Raw genomic sequence first — 12,055 nt, 5'->3', positions numbered from 1 at the left:
AGATATGGGAATGCTATGGGGGAAGAAGTACTGGTTTGGGAATCCAGACAAGCAGTTTTTGAGTTTGATATTTGTTACCAATAGGCTGCCTGACTGTGAGTGCGACAAATGAGTTCGCCGCGCTGAGCTCTGGGTTTGTCATCTATAAACAAAACGTCTGGTTGACAGGATAAATAACCTGTCCTTAGCTCTAAGACTCTGTGATTTTATGAGATATAAAGTGATCTATAAAAGTACTCTACTAGCAATTAAAGGCAATGACGAAAGTTATAAAGGGGCAAGAAAGGAAGTTAAAACAACTCTTCTTTTGAGAAGATTATGGCAATGCTTAGGAAAAACCACACTAAATAATAAGGATAATAATGTGACATGAGTAATAATAACAATGATTTATTTAGCAGCTACTACACAAATGTCAGGCTGTGGGCCAGGCCACTGTACATTCACCACCCCTAACCCTCAGCCGAGTCTGCATACTAGGTGTGGTAGATGGTATTTTCCAAAGATGGCAATGATATCTCCCATCCCACACACTCTTGTAGAATTTTGTCCCTTCACCATCAAGAAGTGGAGTCTAATTTCCTTCTCCTTGAATCTGGGTGAACTTATGACTTATTTGTATTTCTTTTTTTTTTTTAACATCTTTATTGGGGTATAATTGCTTTACAATGGTGTGTTAGTTTCTGCTTTATAACAAAGTGAATCAGTCATACATAAACATATGTTCCCATATGTCTTCCCTGTTGCGTCTCCCTCCCTCCCACCCTCCCCATCCCACCCCTCCAGGCTGTCACAAAGCACCGAGCCAATATCCCTGTGCCATGCGGCTGCTTCCCACTCGCTATCTACCTTACTGCGTTTGTTAGTGTGTATATGCCCATGACTCTCTCTCGCCCTGTCACAGCTCACCCTTCCCCCTCCCCATAACCTCAAGTCCATTCTCTAAGAGGTCTGCGTCTTTATTCCTGCTTTACCCCTAGGTTCTTCATGACATTTTTTTCTTAAATTCCATATATATGTGTTAGCATACGGTATTTGTCTTTTTCTTTCTGACTTACTTCACTCTGTATGACAGACTCTAGGTCTATCCACCTCATTACAAATAGCTCAATTTCGTTTCTTTTTATGGCTGAGTAATATTCCATTGTATATATGTGCCACATCTTCTTTATCCATTCATCTGATGACGGGCACTTAGGTTGTTTCCATCTCCGGGCTATTGTAAATAGAGCTGCAATGAACATTTTGGTACATGACTCTTTTTGAATTTTGGTTTTCTCAGGGTATATGCCCAGTAGTGGGATTGCTGGGTCATATGGTAGTTCTATTTGTAGATTTTTAAGGAACCTCCATATGGTTCACCATAGTGGCTGAACCAATTCACATTCCCACCAGCAGTGCAAGAGTGTTCCCTTTTCTCCACACCCTCTCCAGCATTTATTGTTTCTAGATTTTTTGATGATGGCCATTCTGACTGGTGTGAGATGATATCTCATTGTAGTTTTGATTTGCATTTCTCTAATGATTAATGATGTTGAGCATTCTTTCATGTGTTTGTTGGCAGTCTGTATATCTTCTTTGGAGAAATGTCTATTTAGGTCTTCTGCCCATTTTTGGATTGGGTTGTTTGTTTTCTTGTTATTGAGCTGCATGAGCTGCTTGTAAATTTTGGAGATTAATCCTTTGTTGGTTGCTTCATTTGCAAATATTTTCTCCCATTCTGAGGGTTGTCTTTTGGTCTTGTTTATGGTTTCCTTTGCTGTGCAAAAGCTTTGAAGTTTCATTAGGTCCCATTTGTTTATTTTTGTTTTTATTTCCATTACTCTAGGAGGTGGGTCAGAAAGGATCTTGCTTTGATTTATGTCATAGAGTGTTCTGCCTATGTTTTCCTCTAAGAGTTTGATAGTTTCTGGCCTTACATTTAGGTCTTTAATCCATTTTGAGCTTATTTTTGTGTATGGTGTTAGGGAGTGATCTAATCTCATACTTTTACATGTACCTGTCCAGTTTTCCCAGCACCACTTATTGAAGAGGCTGTCCTTTCTCCATTGTACATTACTGCCACCTTTATCAAAGATAAGGTGTCCATATGTGCATGGGTTTATCTCTGGGCTTTCTATCCTGTTCCATTGATCTATCTTTCTGTTTTTGTGCCAGTACCATACCGTCTTGATGACTGTAGCTTTGTAGTATAGTCTGAAGTCAGGGAGCCTGATTCCTCCAGTTCCTTCTTTCGTTCTCAAGATTGCTTTGGCTATTCGGGGTCTTTTGTGTTTCCATACAAATTGTGAAATTTTTTGTTCTAGTTCTGTGAAAAATGCCAGTGGTAGTTTGATAGGGATTGCATTGAATCTATAGATTGCTTTGGGTAGTAGAGTCATTTTCACAATGTTGATTCTTCCAATCCAAGAACATGGTATATCTCTCCATCTATTTATATCACCTTTAATTTCTTTCATCAGTGTCTTATAATTTTCTGCATACAGGTCTTTTGTCTCCTTAGGTAGGTTTATTCCTAGATATTTTATTCTTTTTGTTGCAATGGTAAATGGGAGTGTTTCCTTAATTTCCCTTTCAGATTTTTCATCATTAGTATATAGGAATGCCAGAGATTTCTGTGTATTAATTTTGTATCCTGCCACTTTACCAAATTCATTGATTAGCTCTAGTAGTTTTCTGGTAGCCTCTTTAGGGTTCTCTATGTATCTTATGACTTATTTGAAACCAGCTGAATGTGGCAGAAGTCATTCTGGTTGGCCCTAGGACTACATCATAAAAGGCAGTGCAGCCCAACTGAATGTGGCAGAAGTCCTTCTGGTTGGCCCTAGGACTACATCATAAAAGGCAGTGCAGCTCCTGGCTTGTGAACTGGAACATTAGCTCTTGAAGACTTTCACTGTTAAAAAAGCAACCTGGCTGCTTATATGTTGGGAGCTGCCATCTTGTGAGAAAGCCCTCACAGAGATCGCATGGAGAGGTCCCGAGACAATGTGAAAAGAGATGCCTGGATAGCTCCCAACTTTGCCAGCACCCCCTCTCCCTACCGTTCAAGCTCCAGCTACCATCTGACTGCAACTACATGAGAAGCCCTAAATCAGAACTACCCAGCCTTCCCAAATCCCTGATGCAGAGAAACTGTGAGAGATAGTGAAATGATTGTTGTTGTTTTAAGCCACTAAATTTGGAGTGACTTGTTACCTAGCCATAGCTAACCAGCAGGTTTGGGTACCTGTGGTACCTAGAATTGGGGTATTGCTGTAAACAAAACCTATAACATGTGACGTTGGCATTGCGACCAGGCAGTGGTAGGAAGAGACTCGAAGAATCTGTTAGTCAAAGCCTAAAGAATGTTAAAGAGAATGTTAGCAGAAACCTTAAGGAGGCTTCACGGAAAGTGATGGAAATATTATTTGAGCTGGAGAAAAGGACACTTTTTTTTTTTAATTTATACTTTTCCATCATTTTATTTTATTTTTATTTATTTTTTTGGCTGCTCCACATGGCTTGTGAGATCTTAGTTCCCCACCAGGGACTGAACCTGGGCCCTGGCAGTGAAAGCACCAAGTCCTAACCACTGGACCATCAGGGAATTCACAGAAAAGACTCTTGTTATGGTGGTGTAGTGGTGGGAAGTTTAGCAAAATTGTCACCAGCAATAATACGGAAAATAGAGATTTTTATAATTAGAGTCCACCTCTTGATGGTGAAGGGACAAAATTCTACAAGAGCGTGTGGGATGGGAGATATCATTGCAGCCATCTTTGGAAAATACCATCTACTGTACCTAGTGTGCAGACTGTACTGAGGGTTAGGGGTAGTGAATGTATATTGCCTGATATTTGTGTAGTAGCTTGAAATAAATCATTGTAATTATTACTCATGTCATTATTATTACCCTTATTATTCAGTGTGGTTTTTTCCTGAGTACCTAATGAACCTAAGAATTTAGCTAGAGAGTTTTTCAGGAAGAGTATTAAGGTTTCTTCTAGCTGCCTATATTACAATGAGAGAGGAGAGAAATGAATTAAGGAACAAGCTAGTCAGTTTTTGAGTAGAAGCTGGAAGAATTTTAAAGGGTCCGGCAGAGTCTTTTCAGTTAGCAACGGGTTCTTGAATTAAGGAATAGCTTCCTAGAAAAGATGACATCTAGTGTGGGACAGTAAGATCCTTTGTTAAGACCTCATAAAGATCTCGAGATCTTGTCCCTTTCTGGCAGATAAATGTTGTCCTAAGGATATTAAGGGCATATCTCACAGATCCTTATAGTCAAATAATAGGGCTTCATTGTCCCACAGCAGCCTCACAGGGAGCCCAAGGTAGAAGAGGACCTATTTTAAAGAGATTCATGGGTGTGAGTTTAGTCTAACAGAGTGGATTATAAATTGATATGCAGGCAGCCCATGAAGTTTTGCTTTTCTTTTTTTTTTTTTGCGGTACGCGGGCCTCTCACTGTTGCGGCCTCTCCCGTTGCAGAGCACAGGCTCCGGACGCGCAGGCTCAGCGGCCATGGCTCACGGGCCCAGCCGCTCCGCGGCATGTGGGATCCTCCCGGACCAGGGCACGAACCCGTGTCCCCTGCATCGGCAGGCGGACTCTCAACCACTGCACCACCAGGGAAGCCCAGCCCATAAAGTTTTAAAGGAAATTGTATCAGTTTGGGCTGAAAGTGAAGAGATGGTGCAAAATATAAAGAAGGCTTTGGACCCCCAACCTTTTGAGGATAGAAAGTATGCACAGAAGTTGCTCATTTGCAAACTCAAGCCACTTCTTACGGGAAAAAAAGGATGACCCAGAGACTGGAACCAAGAGCAGAGCCAAAAGCCATGGAAAACATTAGAAATGCATTAGACTTCCCAGAAAGTTGGACTGGGTTCTAATGATGGACTTGGAACTATGTGCTTGGATATTTTTATAGCTGCTCTGGCACAGTGCCTGCTGTGTGCCACCCAGTCTCCCTTTTTTGGAACAGGAGCATCTATTGCAGTTATCTAACCTCAGAGCCAAGTTCAGCATGTATGTTATATGTTGGGGGCAGGTAACCTGTTTCTACAGATCTTCAGCTGGTACTTACAAAGTAGTGTCCTAGGAAGAACACCAGGATCAGATTTAGAGCTTAGACCTTGAACTTAATGCTTTATTCAAGCTCTTGATTTTTATAGGAAAAATTATAGCTCAATGCATGGGAACTGTCATTTGATATCATTTGATATCAAATGTTGATATCATTTTCTCCTTGACATCTAAACCATTATCTTAGGTCTTACTTCCTCTATGAAGCTCACAGCTTCATGACTGAGAATAAGCTCCCTTAGAGCAGGAATGGGGCTTAAATTTGCCTAGTATGCAGCTCAGGGTCTTGCACTTATTAGGCCTACGTTAAATGCTTGATGTTAATGAAAATGGTCATGAAAACCTTGTGCTCTTCCTTCTTCTACAGAAACTAGGGGATGTACTTCTTGCTGCAGAATTCTTAGTTCTAACACTGTCAATCCTGAATGACTCAGAAACTATTTCTGCAGGATAAATCTTGTAAATTCTGAAGTTTTAGAGCTGGAAGGGATCTTAAAAGTCCAAAAGTTCACCCCCTTCATTTTACAGATAAGGACATTGAGGTTTTATTGGTCAGTGGGATGATTTACCATACAGTGGTTAAGTGACCTGCCCAAGGTCATGTCATTAATGATAGAGCCAAGACTAGAAATTTCTCCTGTCATTCCATTCCTGCATTCAACAAAATCTTCTGAGAGCTTGCTATTTGTAAGACATGGGTTAGATTTCCTTTTCTTTTCTGTTTCCCTTTGATACTCATTAGATGATGTTAACCAGAATCAGGAAGTAGAGAGGCATTCAAGCCAGTCTGTTGACTCCCTTTGTAGTAGTTCTAGAAAAGGTTTGATGGGTGGAGATGTCAAAACTGTTGCCTTTGGCATGGTATTGTCTGTGATTTTGGATTATTTATGCCAGATATTTTGTATACCACTTTACTACAGATAATCAGGAATTGAATACACTGGTTATTTTCCAAGTAGAATATATTTCTTGCTCATGTGGCCACCTTCAAATTATACAAAATCTAATTCAAAAATTTACAGCAATCCTTCCTACTAGTTGCTCTGGCCTATTCTCTGGCCTTTTCCAAAACCCATCACTGCCTCTCCGTAAGACAGAGCTCAACCTGGAGCTCCTCCTGGCCTGAAGAACCTTCTTTTGGTCTCTTTCTACATACAGGTTGGCCAGGTCCTGGCATCTTTCATCAAAATCTTCCCCACTCCTGGCACCAAACCTCTTGTTGCATAACTCCCTACATAAAGAATATTGTCTGTTCCCAAGAACACTAAGAACTTTCTTGATATTCTTGGGAAAATCTCACTAATGAACCCACTTCCTCTTTAATCCTTTAGGGACTGTAAGTGTGGAATGTGGATTCTCCCATCCTTACCAGTGTTTCTTTCTTGTCTAGTGTTTATTACTGACTTGCTGCATAGCTTAGAGGGTAAGGGTGATATCTGGTAAGTGACTCTGGGTAGTCCCTGGTAATCTGAATGCACTCAAGAGAATTTAATATTACCTTTTGAGTTTAAGATTGCACACTCACTCAACTGACTAAGTCCTAGGAGTATTGCTCGGTTTTAGTCACTTGAATGTTTATATATTAAGAAGTAGATACAGCCTCTTCCTTAAAAAGTTTCTAAAATAAAAGGTTTACAGTGAAATAAGTGATAAATGAACAGAAATTAATACTCAATACCAAACAAGAAAATATTGGGTTTTTTTGAAGGTTAAATAATCATAGTCATTTTTGTAGCACTTAGAGAAGGGCAGACACTTGAAATAGTATTTTTGTAAAAGAAATATGAAGAACTACATCATTCAAACTAAAGCATATTCATATCTGATATAACAAACAAATCAATGCTTTTAGAATTCTGAAGTTTGGAAGGAAAGACTAATATTCAGATGTAAAATAATGGGGTATTTTATTAATGGTGAGAAAAAATATTGTGATATTTGCTTATTCTCTATCTTTGGTCCTTTGGTTTTTTTTTTTTTTTTTTTGCACTGGTCCTTTTTGTAGAAAAGAAAATCAGATGAATGAATGGTGAGGTATATACCTAATGGCAAATGGTTAAAATCTACAAGAAATTCCTCTTATGACTTTATAGACAAAAAAAGATATGGAAGTCTATATGAGCACGGTGAATCCACAGAAACTTTCTAAATAGGTGGGGTAATTGCCAGGATCATCTTTCACCAGCTTCCAAACATCCTTTTTGCATCAGGAGAGTTTCTCAGAGGATGTGATATGTGGACATCAGAGGCCTCAGAGCTGCCAAGTTTATTTGGAGAAGGGAAATAAAGGTGGAAAAAAATCTGCATCTGCAGCTCCCATACCCCACATCGGTGGTCACTCCGAAACGAACCAGTCACCAACAACATTTTCAGCCGATGAGATAACTGCATTCCCAAACAGCCTCAACACGGACAAATTACTGTAATTACAACAGTTTCCGTAGAGTCCTGGTTCTTTTGAGGCACTAGTGAAGGGAGAACTGAGGGGACTTGGTCTGGCCTCTGCTCTGTGTGTCTCTGTACTAAAGGGAAGCTGGGATGGGACGGTACACACAGTTTAGCCATTTGCAGCAGCAAGAGAGCAACGGGTACAAACAGGGAAGCAGGCCTGGGCCCACTGGCTGCTAAGTCCTTCCTCAGTGGCACCCTGTTCTACCGGCTCTGCCCTAGAGGGAGATGTAGGCTTCCTGAGGGCAGCCACAGTAACCACTGCCTTTGTACTTGGTATCTCTGTGGTTCCTTCCACCAGCGCTGCCTGCTACGAGGAGCACCGAGTGTCCCCTCTGTTAAAGGTTTTATGCATACAAAGGTGTGGGGAGTGCAGTGATCAAACACGCCTGAGAAATGATGGGTCAGACAAAACAAACAGTGGTATGGGGGGTGGTATTCCAGACCTTTAGTAAATGAATGCAGAGTGTCATTTTCTAAAGGGGAGGGCGGGCTGTTTAGCATGAATGAGAACCCCTCATTCACGAACTTTCCCCAGGACGATGATCTGGGGAAGGCTGCCTTCCAGGTGGTAGATGGTCCACATCTTTTGAGCTGAATTGACACGGGATAATAAGTCTTACCCTTTCACTGGTTACCCCTCCACATCCTTGAGCAGAGCATATTTCTCCTTGGTTTTGCTTTACAGTGTTAAACACTCTTTTAGACTTCCTTCCCCTGGAATGATCACCATACTTTCTTATTATTCATAAGTTTTGAAAGTCTGTCTGCCTTGCACACCATAAAAGCCGGGAAGGCAGGTTCACCACATATGCCCACGGGCTCCCTCTTCTGGGTATGATCATTAACAGCCTTCAAGAATAGGGTGTCCAGAAGGAATCCACCCTTTCACAGGTGATCCCACCAACTAAGGTAATCTACTGATAAGACTGTTACTACTGCTGTGTTTTGGGCACTGCCTCTCTCTACCCGCCCAGGATCACATCGGCTTTGTTAGCAGGCATCACACAAAGTTAGCAGCCAGTTGAGATCCCTGCTTCTTCTACACAGGGAGCTGCTTCTCCTGAGACCCTCCTTTTGCCATTTTCTTTTTGTTTGTGTGGTGGTTGCTTTGAAACAGCTTTATTGAGATATAATTCACACAGCATAAAATTCAACCACTGGAAGTGTACAATCCAATAGTTTTTCATACATTCACAGAGTTGTGCAACACTATTGCCACCATCAATTTTGAAACATTTCCATTAGGCTAAAAAGAAAACCTGTACCCTTTAGTTATGACCTCCCAGTGCCCCCATGCCCTCTGGCCCTACGCAACCACTAACCTACTTTCTGTCTCTACAGGCTTGCCTATTTTGGACATGTCATCTAAACAGAAACATATGTGGGTTTTTATTATTTATTTATCTACATCTCTATTGGAGTGTAATTGCTTTACAATGATGTGTTAGTTTCTGTTTTATAACAAAGTGAATCAGTTATACATATACATATGTTCCCATATCTCTTCCCTCTTGCATCTCCCTCCCTCTCACCCTCCCCATCCCACCCCTCTAGGTGGTCACAAACCACCTAGCTGATCTCCCTGTGCTATGCGGCTACTTCCCACTAGCTATCTATTTTACGTTTGGTAGTGTATATATGTCCGTGCCACTCTCTCACTTTGTCACAGCTTACTGTTCCTCCTCCCCATATCCTCAAGTCCATGCTTTAGTAGGTCTGTGTCTTTATTCCCGTCTTACCCCTAGGTTCTTCATGACCTTTTTTTTTTAATTTTTATTTTTCTCTTAGATTCCATATATATGTGTTAGCATATGGTATTTGCTTTTCTCTTTCTGACTTACTTCACTCTGTATGACAGTCTCTAGATCCACTGTAGCTTTGTAGTATAGTCTGAAGTTAGGGAGTCTGATTTCTCCAGCTCCGTTCTTCTTTCTAAAGATTGCTTTGGCTATTCAGGGTCTTTTGTGTTTCCATACAAATTGTGAAATGTTTTGTTCTAGTTCTGTGAAAAATGCCATTGGTAGTTTGATAGGGATTGCATTGAATCTGTAGATTGCTTTGGGTAGTATAGTCATTTTCACAATGTTGATTCTTCTAATCCAAAACATGGTATATCTCTCCATCTGTTTGTATCATCCTTAATTTCTTTCATCAGTGTCATAGTTTTCTGCATACAGGTCTTTTGTCTCTTTAGGTAGGTTTACTTTTAGGTATTTTATTCATTTTGTTGCAGTGGTAAATGGGAGTGTGTCCTTAATTTCTCTTTCAGAGTTTTCATCAGTAGTGTATAGGAATGCAAGAGATTTCTGTGCATTAATTTTGTATCCTGCTACTTTACCAAATTCATTGATTAGCTCTAGTAGTTTTCTGGTAGCATCTTTAGGATTCTGTACGTATAGTATCATGTCATCTGCAAACAGTGACAGTTTTACTTCTTCTTTTCTGATTTGGATTCCTTTTATTTCTTTTTCTTCTCTCATTGCCGTGGTTAAAACTTCCAAGACTATGTTGAATAACAGTGGTGTGAGTGGGCAACCTTGTCTTCTTCCTGATCTTAGTGGAAATGGTTTCAGTTTTTCACCACTGAGAACGATGTTGGCCATGGGTTTGTCATATATGGCCTTTATTATGTTGAGGTAGTTTCCCTCTGTGCCTACTTTCTGGAGAGTTTGTCTCATAAATTGGTGTTGAATTCTGTCAAAAGCTTTTTCTGCATCTATTGAGATTATCATATGATTTTTATGCTTCAATTTGTTTATATGGTGTCTCACATTGATTGATTTGCATATATTGAAGAACCCTGCATTCCTGGGATAAACGCCACTTGATCGTGGTGTATGATCCTTTTAATGTGTTGTTGGATTCTGTTTGCTAGTATTTTGTAGAGGATTTTTGCATCTATGTTCATCAGTGATATTCGCCTATAGTTTTCTTTTATTGTTACATATTTGTCTGGTTTTGGTATCAGGGTGATGGGGACCTCATAGAATGAGTTTGGGAGTGTTCCTCCCTCTTCTATATTTTGGAAGAGTTTGAGAAGGATAGGTGTTAGCTCTTCTCTAAATGTTTGGTAGAATCCACCTGTGAAGCCATCTGGTCCTGGGCATTTGCTTGTTGGAAAATTTTTAATCACAGTTTCAACTTCAGTGCTTGTGATTGGTCTGTTTATATTTTCTATTTCTTCCTGGTTCAGTCTTGGAAAGTGTGCTTTTCTATGAATTTTTCCGTTTCTTCCAGGTTGTCCATTTTATTGGCATACAGTTGCTTGTAGTAAACTCTCATGATCCTTTGTATTTCTGCAGTGTCAGTTGTTACTTCTTTTTCATTTCTAATTCTGTTGATTTGAGTCTTCTCCCTTGTTTTCTTGATGAGTCTGGCTAATGGTTTATTAATTTTGTTTATCTTCTCAAAGAACCACTTGTAGTTTTACTGATCTTTGCTATTGTTCCCTTCATTTCTTTTCCATTTATTTCTGATCTGATCTTTATGATTTCTTTCTTTCTGCTAACTTTCAGTTTTGTTTGTTCTTCTTTCTCTAGATCCTTTAGGTGTGAGGTTCGATTGTTTATTTGAGATTTTTCTTATTTCTTGAGGTAGGCTTGTATACGTATAAACTTCCCTCTTAGAACTGCTTTTGCTGCATCCCATAGGTTTCGGATCATCGTGTTTTCATTGTCATTTGTCACTAAGTAGTTTTTGATTTCCTCTTTGATTTCTTCAGCGATCTCTTGGTTATTAAGTAAGGTATTGTTTAGCCTATATATGTTTGTGTTTTTTATGGTTTTTCCCCTGTAATTCATTTCTAATCTCATAGCGTTGTGGTCGGAAAAGATGCTTGATATGATTTCAATTTCCTTAAATTTACTGAGTCTTGATTTGTGACCCAAGATGTGATCTATGCTGGAGAATGTTCTGTGCACACTTGAGAAGAAAGTGTAATCTGCTGTTTTTGAATGGAATGTCCTATAAATATCAATTAAATCCAGCTGGTCTATTGTGTCATTTAAAGCTTCTGTTTCCTTATTTATTTTCATTTTGGATGATCTGTCCATTAGTGTAAGTGAGGTGTTAAAGTCCCCCACTATTATTTTGTTACTGTCAATTTCCTATTTTATAGCTGTTAGCAGTTGCCTTATGTATTGAAGTGCATATGTTGGGTGCATATATATTTATAATTGCTATATCTTCTTCTTGGATTGATCCCTTGATCATTATGTAGTGTCCTTCCTTGTCTCTTGTAACATTCTTTATTTTAAAGTTTATTTTATCTGATATGAGTATTGCTACCCCAGCTTTCTTTTGATTTCCATTGGCATGGAATATCTTTTTCCATCCCCTCACTTTCAGTCTGTATGTGTCCCTACGTCTGAAGTGGGTCTCTTGTAGACAGCATACATATGGGTCTTGTGTTTGTATCCATTCAGCGAGCCTGTGTCTTTTGGTTGGAGCATTTTATCCATTCACGTTTAAGGTTATTATTGATATGTATGTTCCTGTTACCATTTTCTTAATTGTTTTGGGTTTGTTTTTGTAG

General features: G+C 39.6%; 1 protein-coding gene and 1 long non-coding RNA gene across 4 annotated transcripts in view; one reads left to right on the top strand and one right to left on the bottom strand.

The window, feature by feature from the left end:
* LOC137232021 (uncharacterized) overlaps positions 1-8,559 on the top strand; it is a 72,303-nt gene extending 63,744 nt beyond the window's left edge. The window contains exon 5 of the long non-coding RNA XR_010946840.1: positions 7,281-8,559. This is a non-coding gene — a long non-coding RNA (uncharacterized lncRNA). The remainder of the gene's footprint in view (positions 1-7,280) is intronic.
* KIF6 (kinesin family member 6) overlaps positions 1-12,055 on the bottom strand; it is a 390,416-nt gene that overhangs the window by 147,599 nt on the left and 230,762 nt on the right. The window lies entirely within an intron of this gene.

Source organism: Pseudorca crassidens, chromosome 10 (assembly GCF_039906515.1).
Source record: "Pseudorca crassidens isolate mPseCra1 chromosome 10, mPseCra1.hap1, whole genome shotgun sequence".
Taxonomy (NCBI): Eukaryota; Metazoa; Chordata; class Mammalia; order Artiodactyla; family Delphinidae; genus Pseudorca; species Pseudorca crassidens.
Note: the sequence above shows the minus strand (reverse complement) of the source record. Positions and strands in the feature narration are given on the sequence as shown.